Source organism: Thamnophis sirtalis, unplaced genomic scaffold (genome assembly GCF_051295495.1).
Source record: "Thamnophis sirtalis isolate CommonGarterSnake01/CBP01778 unplaced genomic scaffold, rThaSir2_p1.2 scaffold_5, whole genome shotgun sequence".
NCBI lineage: Eukaryota > Metazoa > Chordata > Lepidosauria > Squamata > Natricidae > Thamnophis > Thamnophis sirtalis.
In genome coordinates, this window is record NW_028261385.1 from 76,906,666 (window position 1) to 76,929,031 (window position 22,366).

The following is a 22,366-nucleotide window of genomic DNA, read 5'->3' on the forward strand; positions in this document are numbered from 1 at the left end:
TGGCCTCACTCTGATTTCCACCAACTTATCTACTCTCTCAAGGTTATGATGTCCACCATTTCTTTCTTGGAAATCAAAGTTATACTGCAATAATGGGTTTATTCTGCTGATTTCTGTATTACTTGTCCATAAAGGACTTACAGCACAGAATGTACCCATGTGGGGATAAAGACAAGAATCGTGGCTGCTGTGGTTTCCTAGTCCAAGCAAGGCCATAACTTCTGCCATAGCTACAATTGGACAAAGGCTTTGTTGGGCATAACTTCTACTGCTGTTGAAGCAGGAGCCATGAGTCCAAGACAACCTTCATGTCATGGAGTTGCTCCTTTAGAGAAAACACAAATATGTCTAGAGCAAATGTAGAAGCAATGTTTCTAGAAGACTTAGATGTTTGTCTTACTTTGTCTTTGTCTTACTAAGCTGTAATATATCTCCTCCTCCTCCTCCTCCTCCAGTCTTCATAGCACCCAGATTCTTGGTCAAGGCATCTATGCTATCTCTAGTCAGAGATAGTGGGAGATGAACAATTAAGTTTCATCAACAAACTGAGGGTACCTCATCTCCAATTAGACAGGTGGGAAATCCTATCAGTTTCATGTAAATCATAAATAGTAAAGAAGTGATATCCCACTTTGGAAGAGCCATCAGTTGAGTTTCTCCTCCCCTGTGACTTATTGACTGGTTTATGCACTCAGATAGGAATGAAACCATTGAAAAATGATGCTTGCCATGCCTAATCTTTGCAGGAAATCCATAGGATACTATGACCAGTGCTGAATGTCACTAAAATGTCTAAAAGAACCAAAGAATGTAAGCATCTCCCATCCAGGTCCCAAAGAAAATCACCCATCATACACTTTGAAGGTAATTTTCAGCAGCAAGCTACTGTACTTGTTCTTCATATTTAACATCCCCCCATCTGGTTCCTCCATGTTGTCTAATGGCAGGAAGCATATGGCTCCAAGCATCAAACTTACATTTTTACCACACCTCTAATTATACTACCATATGCTCTATCATTACATAGTAATTGCAGATATTTTGCATTGTAGTGGCAGATATATTTTGCAGTAGAAATACTACCAGGCAATCACATGTCAGGCTGCTTTACAAGCAGAGAGAGAAGAAGAAAAATCTGCCACATAAAGCGAACACTATACTTTCTGCTTATTTGCTTGCTGTAACCTTTGTCACTTGAGGAAGAAGGATATAATTGGAATTAAACCCCCTGCTCCTTGGAATAGAGGTGCCTAACACTAGTATTCATACTAACAGCCTTGGAGAGGGCTCTGAAATCTACTCTCTGCGGGCCTGTTTTATTTTATTTTTTGCTGCCTTCCTCATATTTTCAATCTTCTATATCTTCATTTCCAATCTCATGAAAAGAAAAATAGTAGAGCTAAACTGGGATGATAACGATTTTTCACACAAAAGTCACAAGTCACCTTGGACTTTAAATTCTCAAGGAATGCAATATATATTTGGGGAACAGCTTGCAAATTCAACTGCAGCATCTAATGCCAATACCAGAACATCTAGACGGCTGCAGACGCACTGCAATAAGTCAGATAATATTCCCTGTGATAAATGTGCACTGTAGGCATGGGACAACATTTTAGAAAAGCTATTAAAAATCCCCATTTGTGCAGCGTGAAAGACCACAACATTTATATTATTTATGGTGACCAAATAAAAGCTTTTTCTTCCTCGCTTAACTCATGGTGAAGCACCACCAGTTGATAGTAGTGGGGTGGGGGGGGGAGGGAAACAGGGTTTGCCAAGTGATCTACTTAAATGTACCAAATTCAGATCTTTTGAAAATAAAGTCAGCCTCCTTATAATGGAGGACACAGTATCATAACCATTCAAGAATCAGCGAAATGCCAGGAAGAAGAAATAATGCAAACAATAATAACGCACACCTAGAAAGACACTGTCATTTTACCTGCTTTAGTGTATGCATCACAGTCACAATAATATGCTTCTCTCTGAAAATTATAAAGCAGCAGAGAAGAGCAACTAAGATGATTAAAGGCCTGGAGACTAACACATATGAAGAACAGTTGCAGGAATTTAGTATGGCTAATCTAGAAAAAAAAGGACTAGAGGGTGATATGATAGTAATTTTCATGTGTTTGAGGGGCCATAAAGATGCCGGGATCAATTTATTTTCCAAAGCACCAGAAGGCAAGACAAGAAACAATGGATGGAAACTAATCAAGGGGAGAAGCCACCTAGAATTAAGGAGAAGCTTTCTAACAATGAGAACAATTGACCAGTGCAACAGAAGTTATGGGTGCTTCATCACTGGAGGTTTTTAAGAAGAGACTGGACAGCCACTTGTCTGAAATGCATAGGGTCTCCTGTTTGAACAGGGGGTTGGACTAGAAGACCTCAAAGGTCCCTTCCAGCTCTATTCTGAAGCATTTTTACCTATCTTTCTCCATCACAGGCATGCAAAAGGCTAACACAAACTAAATCCTATTTCATCTAGGCAGATATTTCTGTCCAGCAGTTTGATAAAAATACTCCTGCTTACACTTAAATTAACTGTAATTATTTATAGTGGCTCCCTAAATAATTGTAGTTAATTTGTCATCCATCACATAATCCAATTCATAACTATTCTGTGGGGTTAGACACAAATATTCTTACTGTAGACATGGATTAAAACAGAAATCAACATGTGTAAGATTTATTTTTGTAGCCTACAGTCAACTTTTTTCTTCTCTTATTGAGTTGTAAATGTGTGAAGTTCTAATCCAGAAATGGACCATTATGTGGGGGGTTGTGGGGAGGAAGAGGGGGGAGGGAGGAAGTGGGGAAAGAGAGAGAGAGAGAGGGAGAGAGAAGGATTAAAAAGGAAGCAGTCTTAATTTAGTATTAAGTATTTATTTATCCTCTTTTAATTTTAAAGTTCCCTTGCATGCTTTATAACTAATGTATTTGCAGTTTGACCCTGTATCTGGATCCTAGAAGTTATGAATTCCATTTATTTGCCGATTTGAGGAAATACTGAAATATTCTTGGATCACACAAAGGGCATTGTGGTTTGCAAACCCTGCCTGCAATCATGACAATTTTCGACTTGTAACTACCAATTAAGTAACAAACTCTATAAACTACAATAATTCAGAGTGTGCAGTTGCAAGTTTGTAGTAATGGCCCCTGTAAGCAATTCACAAAACATCCCACACTGACACAGTGTACTTGAGAATCATCCTATTTTGCTTTAGCAGTACAATTAAGGCAACCATAATTGGCCTGCCAAAATTCAGATGACCAAATTATAGCAAAGACACTTGACTGCCATCTATTGGTTGTTCAGATGTTGGTAGAGCTGATTCTAAAATATGCAAGGAAAGAAAAATTCAAAATTCTGCCAGCAGAAATACTAAAGGGGCTGCACCTATAGCAATAGCAGTTAGACTTATATACAGCTTCATAATGCTTTACTAAATACTCTCTAAGCGGCTTACAGAGTCAACATGTTGTCCCCAACAATCTGGGTCCTCCTTTTATGACCTCGGAAGGATGGAAGGCTGAGTCAACCTTGAGCCAATCAGGATCGAACTGCTGGCAGGTGCAGAGTTAGCCTGCAATACTGCATTCTAACCACTGTACCACACAGTACTATAGCTAGTCTTTTGTCTGATGCTGAGCTGAAAATTTGGAAATACAAGCTCCATAGCTCCCATAAGCTATTACTGAAAATCAACAGGCATGACTTTTTCTACTTTTACTTACGTACGTTTCTGAAAAAAAAAAAAAAAAAGCCCAATTGTATCTTGAGTGTCTTATAAATGCCCATCAAATCTAGATAGGTTCAAATTAAACACTGGATGTAATCTCTTTCTTTGGATGTAATCGCTTTATTTTAATATCCCTGAATCAAGTTGTATCAAAAATCAAGGTACATCATTTACATTGTAATTCTATAGGTGTCTATCTGGGGCTGAGTTTCCCTGGATTCCACAACAGAGTGTAGGAGGTGGCAAACTTGTCTTGTATTAGTTAAGTATATTATTAGAGATAGACAGTAGAATATCAAGAAAAATGGCAAGACAATAGGTTTATCTAAAGTATAAGTGAAATGCAATTACTTTGTTGTAGATCATCAGACGCCAGAGAAAATATTTTAACTTACTTTATTTTATTTGTACGGCAATTGAAATATTGAAAGGCATTTAATAGGTGCCAGAAAAAAATATGCTAACATTCATCAATCTGTCAAACACCCTACACCTCCCCCCACCTCCCCTGAAATAAAATAAAATATCTTTCAAAATGAGGCTAGTCTATTTCTGGCGAAAGTCACACAGAGCTCTCCTTGTACTCATGGAGATGTATTTGTTGTCTTCAAAATGGGGTCAGCCAGCCCTTCATTTGTGAAGCTCTATGCTTGGCTATTAGTGGAAAGCAGTTGACCTAGTCCATGGACATAAGTTTCTACGTGGATTCCGTCTGATACTGAGTTTTACCGTATTGCGATCTGCTGAGGATGTAAGTTTCCCCTGGTGGAGATGAAATGAAATGTGGGTTTTGTTTGCAATCATTGTGTGGCTCCCAATGAACCAGCTCACATACTGCAGCCTGGGGGCACAAAAAGAGACCTGGGTTAGTGAATGCATTCGTCTTGGTTCATGTGAAGAAAGTGACTGTGCAAAGACTCAGTGAAATAAATTGTTATAGAAATCTCAGAAGTGAATGAAGGTGCAAATCCCATCAATGGGAATTGGTCCTCCCTCTTTGCTCCCATTTTCTCCATGCTACTTCAACTGTGTCATGCACAAGCATATAACTTTTATATACTGTTGTTGCTCTCTAGCCCCATCTAGTGACCAGAGGGACAAATACAAAGTATATTGTTTAAAGCTGACCCAACCACGTTACCCATCAGCCCACACTCTCAAAACAAGTGCATTCAAGGAAGCCAGACTCCTTTTCCTTTAGCATTTGGAGAAGGCAGAAGCACAAAGAAGAATCTGTATTAATCTGTGGCACATGATCATCCAAGACAAACCCACATCCCACACACAGAGCATCGCTGGTGAGATTTAAATCACTTGTATTTATTAATTGTTATGTTCAGCAGTAACTCAATACTGTCTATCTTGTATTTGATTCTCATTGTATGTATTCCTATTTTCCCCAGTTTCACCATACCCTGTTCTTTCAATAAAGCATCCAGATTTACGCACAGGGTCTGTTTTATTAGTGGATGGGTGGGTTTAGCTGCATGTGGAGCTGGACACTGAGTAATATGTAGTGAGGACAGAACACACTGCTAATTTATAAGCTCAGTTTTCCAAGCCCGATGAAAGACCCATGCCATTGTAGGAACCAAGCTGTGGTATTCTCATGGGAATCAGAATAAATTTTATTAATTTAGAATTTTAGGAAACTAACAATGGGTTGGTTCCAGATTTCATTAGAATAGATCCAGAGAAATAAAATTGGTTATGAGTGACCCTACATTTTTCAGGGGATCTATTTTAAGCATGACTAAGTCTAATTTGGCCTGACATACTAGTACTAAATCATGGGGTTAGCGCTGAATTTTATTGCAGATATAGTATGGGTCATGAAGCATGCAACACATTAACCTTAGTCTTAATCTGCCCTACTCATTTAAAACAAACCCATTTAAACTTTCCTTTAATTAATCTTTTCATTAACAGAGACTGAATGTGTTCTAACCATGCCTAAGAACTGTAGCATCAATCAGACAGATCGCATTCTCAAGTGCCACTATTGCTTCATATAGAAACTGCATCTAATCTTACGAGTGTTATTTCAAAAGGTTGGGATTCTTATTGGCTTAATAATTAGGGAGCTAATAGTGTAAAGATATAAATGAATGCAGGGATGACCAAATGGAAAAATGTCAAAAGAAAAAATATGTTCAGAAGGATGCTTTAATCAGGCAGGGTTTTTTCTCAGAATAGACACTTAAACTGCCATTTTTCAACAGCTTGTTGGCTCTGTAGGATATCAATAAAATAAAGATGAAACTAAATCATACAATTATGAAAAGCTGTAAAGAATGACTGCAGATTGCAATGAAAACCAAGAGTGAATCTGTAATCCAACTAACTACAAGCTCATAATTACATGTAGCAGTAATAAAATGTCATATATTTATTGTGAAAAAATCAAACAAACTTGGATAATGCAAATACTTCAAGAAAATAACCACATCCGGCTATTTTTTTAAAAACTCTTGGGCTAACAATTGCTTCCAAAGATATTTTGTTAAGCTCCTAAGCAGAGTACTGTGTTATGAACTCCGAAAAAGACTTTCAAAATGTTTTAGCTCATTTTCCCCAGGCAAATGACTTTATAGGTTTGCTTCAGATTATTTTGGATTAATTTTAATTCATGTAGGTGAGAAAAATATGACAAATGTTGAGAAGTAGTAGATAATTTATGTCTCACCTTTTGTTGGGAGGACCCAAATTAGTAAGGATGAGAAAAATACACATTACAGCAGATAAAAGGAGCATTGTGCCCACACACTGTGTGTGCTGCACCCATTTTAGACCTGCATGTGACGTTACTAGGCATGTACAAAAAAAGACTATGCTGCTTTTATCAGAATGATAGCTTGGGTTCGGGTGACAATTAAAATGTGCATGCAAAAACAGATGCCCCTTATTTGCACCTGAAAAACCCAAACATCAATTCTGAATTTTGGAACACTTAAGCAGGAACTTTTCTTACACCTCTATTCAAAACAGCTCACATTTTGTGGGGTCCTTTGAGCTTGGATGTTCTCTCGTAGACATTTCACTACCCAACTAGATAACTCCATCAGTGCCAGCAGGGAGTGAGGTTTGCTTCTACTCTCTTTGAGCACTGATGTTACTTAGTTTGGGTAATGAGATATCTGCAAGTAAACAACCAAACCAAGGACCCCACAGTTCAACGCTGAGCTACAAATATTCCCTTCTCTTAGCTCACATTTTCTTATGCACTGAACTCTCAGAAGAGCCATTTTGAACCTGAAATGTTTCATGTTTGATTGATTGATTTTGTACATCCCTCAATTTAGGATTGCAGAAGCCTGCGTGCCACATAAAGATGCCTTTGTTTTGGATATTCTGCTTTGGTTTACTTTTCAAAGTATGTTTTAGAACTCTGAAAGGTGAGTTCACACTGAAGTTAAATTTACCTAGAGTATGGATGACAAACAGAATACCTGGAATTCTAGTTTGCCTGCCCTGGCTTTTTGCACCTATAACTTGACCACAAAGAGCATAGCTGTAGAGATGGACAGTTGGAAAGTTTTACTCTACATACATCTCTGTAACATCCCTCCTGTTGGTTAAATTGATATTCTCAGAGCTGTCATCACTTCTTTCCTTTCTGAGTTCACTTGTTTTCTGTGTCTGGCTGAAGTAGTTCATGTTCGCATGTGTCTCCTTAATGCAAGAAAGCCCAGTGCAGCTTCCTAGCTGTAGAATGATGTAAGTAACTCAGCTTCTTTCCCCCACCAAAAAATCACTAATTTTATTTTATTCTCTTATAGGACCCCCAGTCCCAGGCATTCTTCCTCATAAAATCTTAACCATAACTCTAACCCTAACATTTTGTTTTCTTCTGTCCACCTGTTCTTACTGCTGGGTTAAGCTTTTTGCTCTTCAACAAAATCCATCTTTTTTGCTGTTTACTATTTGTTTTTCCAAAGAAGCCATTTAGTGGTTCCTTAAAAATGCTTGAAGGCGCTTGTTGCGGTCCCTGCATCATCAGTAGTCAGTTATATTGATGAAAGTGTTCATAAACAAACAAGATGCTGGACAACCCTCTTGGTTTGTGTATGTGGTGTTTCTGTATTAGTCACTGACTTAGATGTCTGCGCCAATGGTTGCCCGAAGTCATAATGTTTCTGCAGAATTATTGCTCCTAATCCAGACTGTGATGTACCCAGTGAAATTTTGATGGGCTACCTGGAGCATAAAACTCTAATATAGGTGCTTACACTTGATAGCTAACCATGATTTTTTTTCCCCCTTACAGAACTGCTTTTGTGGACATCATTTCTCCAAGTAGTTTATTGTGGCCAGAAAGTAACTTTTTCAGTTGACTCTCTTGCATCACTACAAGAGACCATGATTTTCCATTTTTCAGGTTCAACTATTAGAGCGAGCTATTACTGCATACAGAAAGGACCAAACTATTTATGATATTAGTTTCATTTATTTATTAAATGAGTTTATAGAGCCACCCCTTTCACAAGCAAGCAATTAAGTGAGTGGTGTACAGCAGAGCTAAAAACAATGAATGGAGCTAAAAATGGTTATTTATTAATTAATTGCAGAAATCCAGGTATTGCAGGTTTCTTTTTTAAATATAGTGTTAGATAAATCTGGACAGCCTCTGAAATGTGGAGCATAGGTGATATTTGTATGTCAAAGGCCAATCATTTCTTCTTCCTGAGGATCTTAACAAGCCTCACTTCTTCAAAGCTGCTATTTGAACTTCAAGGAAAGTCTCCACAGATACCAACAGGCACTTCCACTGAACTGCAAATAACAATTTTAGGGAAATATTCAATGCAGGGCTCAGAGAAAGAATACATAGAGGCTCACCCCCTTATTCCATACACTTCCAAGACTAGTCACAACAAAGCTAGCATCCATGAAACACTACACTCTATTAAATTCTAATCTTGTTTCCAAAACCTTCAACGTTATAATTATACAATTTAATGAACCCTGAATATAATTGTATTTAAATCCAGATTGATTCTTTCTGGAGAACATTTATTTCACTCAATGGGGTTTTTCTAAGAACATCTAAGACTGGAACCCACCCAATATGTCCATATGAATTGCACTGTATTTGTACATTATGCTTTTTTAACATATTTCATAAATGAAAACTACTTATTCAAACAATATGTTGGATGGAATCCAAAGATTATGAAGACAGAACTCTTCAAAAGACATAACACTATGGTCAATTATTCACAGTACGATTATCACTTAAACCACTTTTCCATTTTAACTTTCAATTAAATTTTAACTTTCAGTAAAATTGATTTTTTTAAAAAATTATAATTGTCTTGCCATCCAACATGTGAACATATTAAAATGCCTTGCTTTGCTATGATGAAATTAAATGTCCTAACATTGCAGTATTACTTTTTAATTAATTAAAAGAAATAAACCTTAGATGTGTTAAAAAAAAACGGTAAATTTACACGTGCCACCACCACCACCAATTACAGAATCTACCGAATAGCAAATGTTGTTGAAGTTATTCCTCAGCTTCTATCTGGGAATAGATTTGGGCTCAGAAGTTTTATCCCAGACCTATATCTGAAGCTGTACTTTTCTCCTCAGAACCCAATAATATTCCCTGATATCTAATAATTCCCTCCAAATTTAGACCTGATAATTGCAGGGATAAGTGAAAACTGAGGGAGATAAAACTCTTTTAAATATAATAGTAATCTCTGATTTTGTATCTAGAACCCTGAAAAAAGTCTAAAGTTATTCTTCATGTTTCCTTTTTCCTTTTTATGGTTTAAAGTTGAGAGGGAGACGAGGAAGGGGAGGGGGAGGGAGGGAGGGGGAGAGAGAGAGAACATCAGAAAAGCCAAAATAAAGAAAGGAAAGGAAAAAGACAAAAATATAGTATCAGATCTACAGAAACCTGCTCATTTGTAATCAAAAATTTAAATTTACACAAATGCACACAAACACACCAAGCAATGTTAGTCAATCTATATAGACTAATCTTAGTCTATATATATAATGAATTGAACATTATAGACCTAAAAAGCTTGCATTACTTTCCACCCTAAGAAAATATATGGTTTTTGTTACACCCTTGCTTGATAAATCCAATGTTCTTCATATATTGACAATTTCCAACATTTCAGTTCTCAATCCTCCATCATCTCTTGACATCTTGAAATCCTATTCATATTCCCATAGCCATACTATATTAATATGGTGTGGCCCAGCAGGAGCCATTGGAGCTGCAAACAGGCTCTGATAGCGAAGGGCCCTATGAGTCGGCTCTGGAAGATGTGAAGGACCCTGGGCAGGGTTCAGACTCCGAGCAGGGACCAGAGAGGCTGGTTGGCCACCAGGAGGCGCCTGAGGCATGGAGCAGTGGTGAAAGCCAAAGGGAGTGTGCCCCTGACATCAGGTCCTGGAGCAGTGATCAGGGGCAGAGGGAATTGGTCCCAGACACCCAGCAGAGATGAGTGGATAAGCGCCGGCAACAATTAAGGAGACAAGGGAGATAATTGGACTCAGGTGGTTGTGATTAGGCTCCTCCCAAGAGAGTATATAAGGAGTGACTTTGGGAGGAGGCTGTTTGCAGGATTCAACTATTATACTAATGTTGGAGAAGCTCTGGTGTGTATTTCTTATCTTGGAAGTCTGGGTTGCTGCCAAAGTCTTGTCAGTGTGTTAATTTACTGTGAATAAATTGTCTAGCAGTAATCTTGTCTTGGCGTGACTCACTGTATGGAGGGGGGGGTCAGAACATGAATATATGTAGATATTAAAATAAAAAAAATGAGTGGGATAAGTACATATTATATGTAAAATGTCCTTCATGCTCCCATTCTGAATGTGGCTTTCTTAAATCAATATTTCTAACACAATGTCAAGTTATTGTTTGTTTTTTATTCAAAAATCATCTGCTTTCAGTTTTTGCCACAATTCCTCCCTATCTAAGAGTGACATTAAAAGTAAATAAACCAGTGATTATTCAGTTCTTATCTTACAAAAGTGCTTGTCTTCTTTTCTATCACTTCAGTGATGGAGTACTCTTTTATTCCATCTTTAAGTTAAACTTCAACCATTGAAAATAGTATTTGAAAAATAAACTTTCAGAAAGTTAAACTAGATGCACAAAGAAATTCCGGAGAAGGATCAGTTCTATAGATAGAACTTTTTGAACATCCTTCACAATCTCACTTTTTTTTTTTTTGCTTAGGCAGTTTGCACCTGTGTCTTGTTGGCAGAACATTTAGTGATGATGACAATGTGAAAAATTTCCTTAACACAGAGGTAGCCTTGCACTTTCAAGCAGTCACAGAGATGATCACTAAAATAGATGTTCTGAGTTCTTGCCATTTCTGACATTTATACATACTTCAGGTCAGTAGGTTGGATGCCGTTGGCATCACTATATGATCCTGGCCAACGCAAGTTAGTAGAGCTGGACTGATGGTGAGAAAGGGTCAATTCCATTGCATCTCAAATACATTGACTATTGAGGAACAGCTTGTAGTGGACGACCTGATTAATCAAGATGAAATAGAGACATTTTTGTGAGGTCAGTATTGTCTGCAGAGGAGGCAAGTGAGGTGCAAATGATGTTGTCAGTAGGATTATGATTTCACAATGCAAAACCCACCTCTTTTCTACACGTATCAGAACACTTCATACATTACAATCCCCAAAGGATAGAGCTTGTGCTACATACAAAGCTTGTGTATGTGTCTATACATACACATACACACAAAGAAAGTGAGTAAAAAAAAATCAAGATGGTATTACAACAAAACAATTAAAGTTGATGGACATATCTGGGTATAAATGTATTTGTGTTTATTTATATGTATTATGTATATTCAACATATACATATTTTAATCATACACTCAGAACTGAGAGGATAAGCAGTTACAAAAAACCACGAAGATTATTTCAATATATAATCACAGCAGCATGATTATTATTTGCACAGAGATAGAAAGATTGAACATAGAAGAATGGCTGGAGAACTTAACAATTTTGCTGAAATGGATAAATTAACTTCTTTGATTAGAGAAAAGACATCATTTATAATTATTACGATTGGAAACCTCTTATGGACCTTTTACGAAAAAATCAACTTGTGACTTATGGTTTTGATGATGAGATTTCCTAGATTATAGGAAAAAGAGTACAATGATATAATATTAGAGAAAGAGATTAAAATATATCTTGTACTTATAACAGCCATGAAGAATATCAGACGCAACTTCTTTGGGGTTGTTTTTTTCTTTCCGTTTTTTTTAACATTTGTCTTTTTCTGCTAATTTGCTTTTTTTAAACCTCCCTCTTTTTCTTCTTCCTTTCTTATTGTCCATTAGTTAGTGTCAGCTTTTTCCTTCTTGCCTTTAAAAAAAAAATTATACTTAAAAAATAAAACGAATACAGCACAGCATGTTGGGGGAGTCAAAAGTCAATATGGCAGCCTCAACCGCATGATCAAAGACCTGCTCCTTTTCTATGTGTGACAGATGAAAAACGGATATAGGTTTTGATCACTGATGTATGCTTGCCATCTTGATTTTTTTTTTTTAGCCTCCTCCTCTCCTCCTCTCCCATGCATGACCCTTCCCATTAATGCAACAGACTATGAAACTCAAAGTGCAAATACCTCACAAAATCATGACAAAAACTGGCATGGAGGAGGAAAAGTATATTGAAATAACATATTAGCAAGGTAGAGGAATGGGGTGGGATCTGGTCAATCATGAATGAGATAGGTGTCCACATGTCAGGATCGCACCAGTTTTTCCGTTTTTCTTGACTTCAAGAAAAATAAAATATAGGATTTCTAAAATAAATAAATTTCTCTAAAATGAAGTCTTTAAGGTAGCTAAATAGTAAATTCCATAACTAATTTACCAGCAGCCTACAACGTCTTCATTCTGTGTTAATAAAAAAAGAAACTAATTTAATGTATTTCAGGAAAATATTCTTATTGGGAAAAAATCAAGAAACTATTTTTTTTTAAAAAAATCTTTATATGTTGCTTCAACCTCCCTTTTTTATTGTTATTTCATTTAGAGAAGTAACTGAGCAATTCATAATGCTCCTTATGCCTCCTGCTTAAAAGAGAAAAAACATTTTTTTTAAAAAAAAAACAGCAAGTTCCATATAAATATTTTGAAAGAAACCAAGTAAAGAAGACATACTCAGCAGTCTCTCCTTGATCTTTTGATCATGGTATCTTGGTCCAAGGTTTTGGTCCAAGTGTTGAGTGAACCTATCTTAACATTCTGTTGAATGTTTTTGAGTCTCTCCTAAATTGTTTTATGTTTTTTTTAAAAAAAAAGTCTTTTAAAATTGTGCATATTTACTCTTATTTTTAACTTATTACTATCTCATAGAATCGCATATCAAATGGGCCACCCATTAATTAATGACTTAATTAATTAACATTAGGTGGATCTATGATTCTCATGGACCTCTGCCTTTGGCATACAGGATTTGAATCAAATGATTAGTTATGTAAAATGATTGTTGAAATGTATGTGGGCTAATAGGATCTAGATTATTTTTTCATCCCTAAAAGATTTCAGTTAAATAAATTGTATACACTGCCACTGTTTGCTTTCAAGAACTGAAGAACAATCCTGAGAAATCTTTTAATAGCGGTCCCCAATCTCTGGGCCAAAGTTCAGTGCCAGGCTCTGGCCAGTGGTGGGATTCAAAAATTTTTACTATCAGTTCTGTGGATGTGGTTTGGTGGGCATGACATAGCTCGGTAGGCATGGTTTGGTGGGTGTGGCAGGGAAAGGATACTGCAAGATCCCCTTTCCCTCCCGATCAGCTGGGACTCGGGAGACAGATGGGGGCGGGGCCATTCAGAGGTGATATTTACCGGTTCTCCAAAGTGCTCAAAATTTCCGCTACTGGTTCTCAACAACAGGCAAGAACCTGCTGAATACCACAGCAGAACTGAAAAACAAGATGGGGAACCAGTTTGGGGGCATGGCAGGCCTGGGTCACTGCTGATTCCAGCGACCCAGGCCACCAAACCACTACCAGTTCAGTACTCAAAGTTTCCACTAATGGTTCTTCAGAATTGGTCAGAACCTGCTGGATACCACCCTTGGCTGTGGCCCATTCAGAACCAGGTCACACAAGCAGTAGGAGTGTGTGTTTATGCACAAAGCTCCAATTGTGTGAGTGGGTACACACTTGCTCGCTGCTCACATAAATGGAGCTGTATGCATGAGAGTGAGCAGCCACTGCTTGTGTGAAACCATCCCTTCCCCCCCCCCCCCCCGCATCCTGCTGCTGCCAATCCGCAAAGCCAGAAAGGTCTTGGAAGACAAATTCTGCCCAACCCTTCCAAATGGATCTCTCCAAATCTGCAACAGCTATACTTCATGGCTTTTGGCATGTGAGTACTGGAATTTGTTGCCCCAAAAGGTTGGGTTGGAAATGATAACATGCCAATCATAGGACCAAGCCTGCTTTACCACAACTTAAACGTTATCATTTCTGACCCACAATGAAGAAGATTCTTCTTTGGTGCTGCTTTTTCCAAAATTTGGGGGAGAGTGAGGTGAAGTTAAAAGTTCAATTTTCATCACCCTTCATGAACCTATACACTTCGGAGTGTCTTTTCTTTTCTAGAGTAAGTCATTTTTTCTCAGGTGAGAACCAATTTCTCCGACTCTTCAACCCCCATAATTTAGTCTTCATTTCCCATGTCAAAATACCCCGTTCTCTTATATAGTAATCAAGCTCATTTACTTTTCTTGTTATAGCCAGGTCTGGATAGCACTTGGATATCTTTGTATGGCACATTCCGCTAATTGTTGGCTGTTCCAGTGAAAAGTAGACTGTCATTTTAAGTTAAAATATGCAGCCTCCATAACTGTAGATGACAGGTTAATTGAACGTAAGATGAAAAATGAAATTTAAAAATCAAATACACATAGAACTCTGCCCTATTTTGCTATCAAGATCTCTTAAAAGGAGGTGGAGGCAGTATTCAAGAGACAAAATGCTTACTATTCTACAGATGTGGGAGGGGAGAGCTGACAGAATATTCTGAGCAGACTTTCATAATGATGTAGCCTACTTCTGAAGAAGATTGCCTATGATGTTTCCAGTTTCAGGGCAATATCTGAAACTGTATGTGGCCAATTTAGAAAGCATTTCACTCATTTTCAGAGTGTTTGCTTATCTGCACTGATACCATCACATCGTAAAAATCAGACTGGCAATGTGTCATTGGCTAAGATCATTCAAACAAACAGCTTGCCTTCAGAAGTTGTCAGAGCATCACTGGAAGCTTTCAAGAAGAGACTGGACTGCCATCTCTCAAAAAGGGTGTAGGGTCTTTTACTTGGGTGGGGATTGGACTAGATGACCTACAAGGTCCCTTCCAACTCTGTTATTCTGGACAAATCTGCCAGGAATAATAGGCAGCAGCCAGAAGAATCACAGGGCAAAAACTGAAACGGTTAAGAAAACAGTGATATGCAATCATGAATTATTAGTTATTATTAAATCTTATCTTTATTATTAAATTATTAAATCTATGTGAAAGTTCTCATAATGCATTCTTGGCTCTGTTTATTCATAGCAAAAGACTATACAGGGTTAGTCTTAACCAACATTTCTGTCCAGTTGTGATGTAAACTTTAGCACAAAACTTTTTTTTAGTCTGCAGGAGTAGCTAAAATTATAGTGAGGTGCTTATTCTCATCACCTTCAGAGCTAAGAGAACTTCTTCACACATATCTCATGAATGGAATCAATGTGATCGTGATCTCAAGTCTAAAGGAAGTGACAGAACAGCTGTGAACACACTTGAGCTGACAAAGTTTTGAAAGACTAGGCATAATTAAAACAGACGTATGGAAATCAGGATTTGGGCAAGGGAAGATGCTAAAGCTGCATTGCTGTGACTGAACAATTCACCACAGAAATTGTGTTAAGAACAAGGGATGATAAAAGACAATACTGAGGTGGTTGTGTCTTATGGTAGCTGTTTTCTGGATCTTCTTTATTATTTGAAAATTTAGGCAAAAGTTAGTAAACCATTTGACTCAAAGCAAGTTACTAACTAATGTATGTGTGTAACAAACATTTAGGACCAGTATTTTATTGTATTTATTCATTCAATTTCTATCCCATCTCAAATAAGCAACTCTGGGCAGCAAATAATCAGTATGCTTAATAGCCAGATATTTGGTCTGGAAATAACAATTGAAATATATTTTTACTGTTCAGCTTAATATTGTTGGAAGAAATGTCCTTCTGGGTTCAGTTCCAAGCGGGGGGAAAGACACTGGAAACATGGAGGTTGCTTGGAAAGATGGTTTAATGGTGGACAGGATCATATGGCTTGAGTTCCTGAACAGAATAGGAAGAAAAAGAGACCAAGATGCTGAAAGTTCCTGGTTTTATGCCCTCTCTGGTCTTTGATCTTGAGCTTGTATTCTGACTGGTTGTCAGACTCCCATGGGCCATGCAGGGACAACTCGGTAGGCTGTGAGTCCACATTTGGTTGAGCATTGCTTCTTCCCAGGTGCCCTGTGGTGAGGTGGGTAAAGGGCTAATACTATCATGCCTTAATCCCATCACCCTGGAGCTGAAAAGGGGAGATTTTATTATGTAGAGTAGCCTGGCCCAGGCTTTTTAATGGCCCATTGACAAAGGTGCAGGCTATTAAGAATGAGTCCACTTCCTGCCTAAAAACATGTTTCTCCATTTCTGATTCAGGGAAATATAACTTCTTTTAACTTCCTACAATATCAGCACTGTTTTTTTTTATTTAATTAAGTATTATAAAAACGTGCTCAGATTAATAGTTCTTACATCTTTAAAAAATAGATAGCTGCAATACCTTAATTGAAAACCTCTACATTGACTTGATTATTTCATGTTCCATTATTCTCATCACTGAGGTTTACAATGAAAATTGGGATAAGATTACAGAACACAAGCTTGGGGATGATGTATGGTCTGCACACTATTTGAGGGCCTATAGAGTCATAAATAGGTACTGTAGTTGATTCAGAATATCAGTTAATGATATATCTAGGCCAAGCTATTAAGTGAGAGTTAAAGAATATGAATGCAGCAGTGTGCACCAACAACCTTAGTTAAATAATATTTTGGCTAAAAACACGTCTATATTTGCCATAGCAACCAAATGCTGCTTATAGACATTATATAGAGATCAGAGGGTAAGTTTGTATAAGAAAGAATTGCTTCATAAACAGCATTTCCAGGTATATCAAAGGAGTTATAGTAACTACCTTGTTGTCACACTGTAGAAGAAATTTGATAGTTATATTATAGTTCGAATGCTGTGTGTGGGAGTTTGTTTTCTTTCAGTGAAAGAGGAGCACAGTCAAAAACCAGTAATATAGATTGACTTTAATATTCTTTTTAATGCACTATAGTAAACAACTGGCATAGAAAACCTTTTACAGAGTTTGATGGCCTTCAAGTGCTTTTGCACATTGTAGAAAGAAAGTAAATAAAAGACTATTCAGTACCCTGGACTAAAAAGGATGAAAATAGATGGTTCCATTTTCTTTAAGGCAGGTGGAGAAACTGTAAAAAGATTGGTTACTGCAAGAAATTCATGCTTTGGACACAATGGCTTAAAGAAACCAATTGTATATGAATCAAAATTAGAGCTTAAAAAGGAATTGGGTGGGGGGGGGACAAGAACCAAACATTTCTATGTAAGTGTGCACCTAGCTTCTGTAGACATGGGAAAGAAGTTGCATAACAATGTAAACCACCGATCCTCAAACTACGGCCCGCGGGCCAGCTAATGCAAAGTATTTGGCCCGCGGAGCAGTGGGATTCAGCCCTGCCCCTTACCCTGCCCCTCACCATTGGCCTTATCTTCCAGCGAGCATCCACTCCATCTGCACTTCAGATTAGTTATTTCACTCGTTGAGCTACACTTCTGATCACACTGCTGCCGCTGAAGGTAAGGCAAAAGGGTGCTGGGGAGGACCAGTTGGCTGAGGGGTAATCTTGCCAGTTCAACCACATGATCTGGAACCAGTAGGTGAGTAGGGTAGGGGTTGCTGCTGGCTTGAAAAGCAGCTGTACTTCCAGTTTGTAAAACAGTGCTTTAAAGGTCTTTAGAAATGCTTTAAAAACACATTAAAAACAGCCTTTCAAGATGTTTTTCACAGCCATATGATCCAGGGCCGGTGGATGAGTAGGGGAGAGGCAAGTACAGCAAGAACAAAGGCAACAAGGACTGCTAAATTGGCCACACCCACCAGTCACATGACCACCTAGCCATGCCCACCCAGTCAGTCTGCCCCCCCAATAGTCTGAGATACTGTGAGTCAACCCCCTGTTTAAAAGGTTTGAGAACCCCTGATGTAAACAAATATAAAGGCCTTTCAGAAATGAAGAAAGGATTATAAACCTGAGAAGTTCGGTTTGCAACTTGCAAGAAATATGTAATATGTACTGTTGTATCTGTTATTACATTATTATATGCAATTCAATTTAAATGCCAAGGTGTGTTTATACCTACAAAGATCAGAATTTGGCAAGCCACAGTATTGTCTATGGAAGTGAAATTTGGACTTTGAAAAAGCAGGATAGAAAGACCATTGATGCTTTTAAATTTTGCTGTTGGACAAGAGTCCTGAAAATATCATGGACAGTCAAGAAAGCAAACCAATGGAACATCAATTCAGAGGTCAGGCACAGATGACCAGGCTCAAATTGTCCTATTTTGCACACATTATACTAAAACCTATGTCTCTGGAGAAGGCTCTAATGCTGGTGAAAACAGAAGGAAAGAGAAAAAGAGGGTAATCAACAGTGAGACGGATGAGCAGAGTGGCAATAGATGCATCCCAGGAAGATCTGAAATACCTATAGATCAGAATGGGGGGGGGTGGTTGGAATATACAGTATATAGTCATTAAAGGTAAAGATTCCCCTCGCACATATGTGCTAGTTGTTCCCAACTGTAGGGGGTGGTGATCATATCCATTTCAAATCCAAAGAGCCAGCCCTGTCCAAAGACGTCTCCATGGTCATGTGGCCAGCATGACTAAATGCTGAAGGTACACGGAATGCTGTTACCTTCCCACCAAAGCGGTCCCTATTTTTCTACTTGCATTTTTACATGCTTTCGAACTGCTAGTGCAAAAGTTGTGCATGGGAAACAGACAAGGAGCCACAATGCTGTTTATCCAAGATAAGAGCAGACTATAAACCAACATCCAGTTTCCAGCCGACAGCTCCTTTTAAGGGAATCTCTCAGCCAATTAACCAATAACTTTAAAATACATCTCACACTTGCACGGCAGTAGGAAAAGCCTCTGCTCATGCCTGCGAGGACATAACAGCTAGGTTGGCAGAAGCTGGGATAAGTAACAGGAGCTCACTCTGTTAAAAGGCACTAGGGATTTGAACCCCCGAACTGCCGACCTTTCTAATCGACAAGCTTAGCCATTGAGCCACTGCCTCCCTTATGTAGTCATTAAAGATCACTGATTACTTGATGCCACACAATCAATCAATCAATTTGTGTAGCTTTATCAAGAACCAATACTTCTCTTTGTATGGCATAAAGATTTAACAATCTTGCCCATAAATTAAAATCACTTCACACTTCTTGAAGGTTCAGTCCTGTGCTGGGCCAAATTGCAAACAGCACCAAAAATAAGCCATTTTAATGCATTGTCTTCTTGCAAGTTTGATGTCTGGGGAACAGTGGGGATCACCGGAGACATGAAAAAGATACGATCCTCATTTTGACAATGTTTGCTGAATTCATACATTTATTTTTCCCATTAAAAAAATGATTGTTATGGACTCCTCAAAATAAATTAAAGGTCAGAGATGAAATGATTCAACCCTTTGCCTTGTGACAGGGCTTCTGTGACATATGCTATTCCCATTTGGTAATAGTTTATTTTTATTTATTTTTAAATGTGTGCAAAGCTTTTCATATATCACATTCATGCTTTTAACATATACCAGGTTAATTAACCACATAATACCTATAGCAGTGTTGGCTAATCTTTTTGCCATCACATGCCAAAAGCAAGGGGAGTGCAAGGGGGTCGTGCGTGGGTGTGCTCACATCCATAATTCTATACGCACCACGACACCCTCCTAGTGCATGTGCATGCGACCCCCGCTTTTCGCTCGTGATGGACCCGTTTTTCACCCTCTCCAAGCTCCAGAGACTTTTTAGGAGCCTGGGGAGGGCAAAAACAACCCCCCACCCTCCGGAGGCTTAAAAAACGGCCTAATGGGAAACCCAGAAGTCTGTTCCTGAACTTCCGGGTAGCACATTAGGTTGTTTTGGGAAGCCTCCGGAGAGCGAAAAATGGGCAAAAATGAAGGCTGGAGTCAGCTGGCTGACAGGACAATGCCTCACGTGCCCTAACCAATGATTCTATGTGCCACCTGTGGCACGCTTGCCATAGGTTCCCCATCAAGGACCTATAGAAAGCCTAAGGCCCAGTGCTGAGATTGCCCAGTGAATTGATATTTGTGATATGATGTGAAAAAGGGTTTTCCAACTCCTTGTGCCATGTTAACACTCAACTCAACAGAATCTCAAGGGATACTCTGGCTTCCATTGTCCCCAAATAGTTCTTCTGTATATAATTGGTAAGTACAATTAGGGATATATGTATTTCTATCAGCATCTACTTTCTATGAACTTAAGACATAGAAATAGGACTATTGCTAGAGAAGTCAATTTACTGAAGCTTAAATCAACCTGATGCTCCAGGACCTCACATACTTTCATGGAGAAGAGCAGAAAATGAATGTATTAAAAAATAAAAATAAAAAATGGGTAGGAAAGCAAACAGTTTGCCCCCAAGCCAAACAGTATATAACTGTGTTATAAATCTCCAACCATATCAACATACATGCATTCAACCTTTATCTTCTTTGGTTTAATTAGCTATCTTATAAATTGGACATTAGTTATTGACTAATTAGTATTTCCTGACAGTATTGACAATTGGAACCATGGGATCTGATGCAGTAATCAAATGCTCAAAGTAAAAGCAGCACACAAGCAATCTCTTTTAATCCACATCATTATACATTTTAATGTCTTAAGCATTGCACAAATGCACTCACACAAATACTGATGAGGTGATGCACAAAGATCCTGGAAGGAAAGGGAATGGGAGGAGAGGGGGGGGAGTCTATAAGAGCAAGAATAATGGTTCTTCTTATCATTATCTTCTCAACTGTTTTTTGTTTTGCTAGTGACATTCCATAGCATTCCATAGCATGTCATCTCAGCAGTGGTGGTATTCAGCCAGTTTGGACCGGTTCAAACAAACCAGTATTGGGGACCTACAAGTGGGTCCACCCCCACACACCCCAGTTCTATGCCATCCTATTTAGCCACATTTCCAAAGCTGTGCACATGCATGCAAGCTGTTGTGGTCTGCTGGTGGCCTGCGGAGCTGACAGCAGTCGGACAGTGAGGAGGTTGGGGAGGAACATGGGTCAGTCAGTCTGGGGAAGGCTCAGACAAGGGCTCTGCATCAGAGGCAGAGAGGGGGCCAGGGCCATCTGGGAGTTATGTGCTGCCTCTGGAGCTTCCAGAGTTGGACAGCAGCGAGGCAGAGGAACAACTTCTCCTGTTCCCAGTGCACTCATGCACAAAGCTGCCAGAACAGTTAAGACTGAAGGGATGACTTGGGAGTAAGGCTTGGAGGTGATTGGCCTCTCCCATAGGACATAAAGGAGGAGCAAAGGCATGTGAGCCTTTTCAGGAAGCAACTTGGTTCATGCTGGTCAGTTTATCTTCTGAGGCTCCATTTTGATTCTTTGCTCTGTGTGGCCTTGCTAATTGCCAATTAAGTCTTTGGCAGTGTATCAAGGAAAATAAAGGTGGCTGCTTATCAGCCTTATTCCGAAAGATATTGGCAGCCTATTATAGAACTCTTTCCAACTATTTGGGACTCCTTACAGGCTGTGAATGAACGTAATTCACAGCCTTTGAAATAAAAAGAGGGTTTTTGGGACTGTGTGTGCTTTTTAGTATCAGGAAGCCTAGGTCGGAACACAAGCCACACGAGTGAGCAAAGCTCATGCATAGAAGACACACATATTCACAGGTTCGGTGCACAGGGAATTGGTGGTAAAATTACTGTATTTTTCAGAGTATAAGACGCACCAAGGTTTTGAAGAGGCAATTTTTTTAAAAAAAAAGGTTTTGCACTCTGGAATCCTCGCCAAAATGGCTCTTTTTTCATGAAAATGGGCCTGTTTCTCCCCCCCAAAAAAGGCATGAATAGCCTTTAGGGGGCTTGCAAAGTCCTCCAGTGGGGGGGGGACCCCCCAAAAATGAGCAAAAAATTGCCCATTTTTGCTAAATGTTTTTCCCCATTTTTTGTCAAAAAAATGCATGTATAGCCTTTAGGAGGCTTATAGAGTACTCCTGGAGGCTGGGTGGGCAAAACTGAGCAAAAATTGGCCTGTTTTTCACTCCTTTCTGCTTTCCTCATCCCCCAGGAGCTCTCTACTGGCTCTGCACAGCCATTTTGGTGAAGGGGGCAGGGTTTCGGGAGGCAAAAAATGCTGTATTCAGTATATAAGACGCACGCAGTTTTTCCGCCTTTTTTTGAGGGAA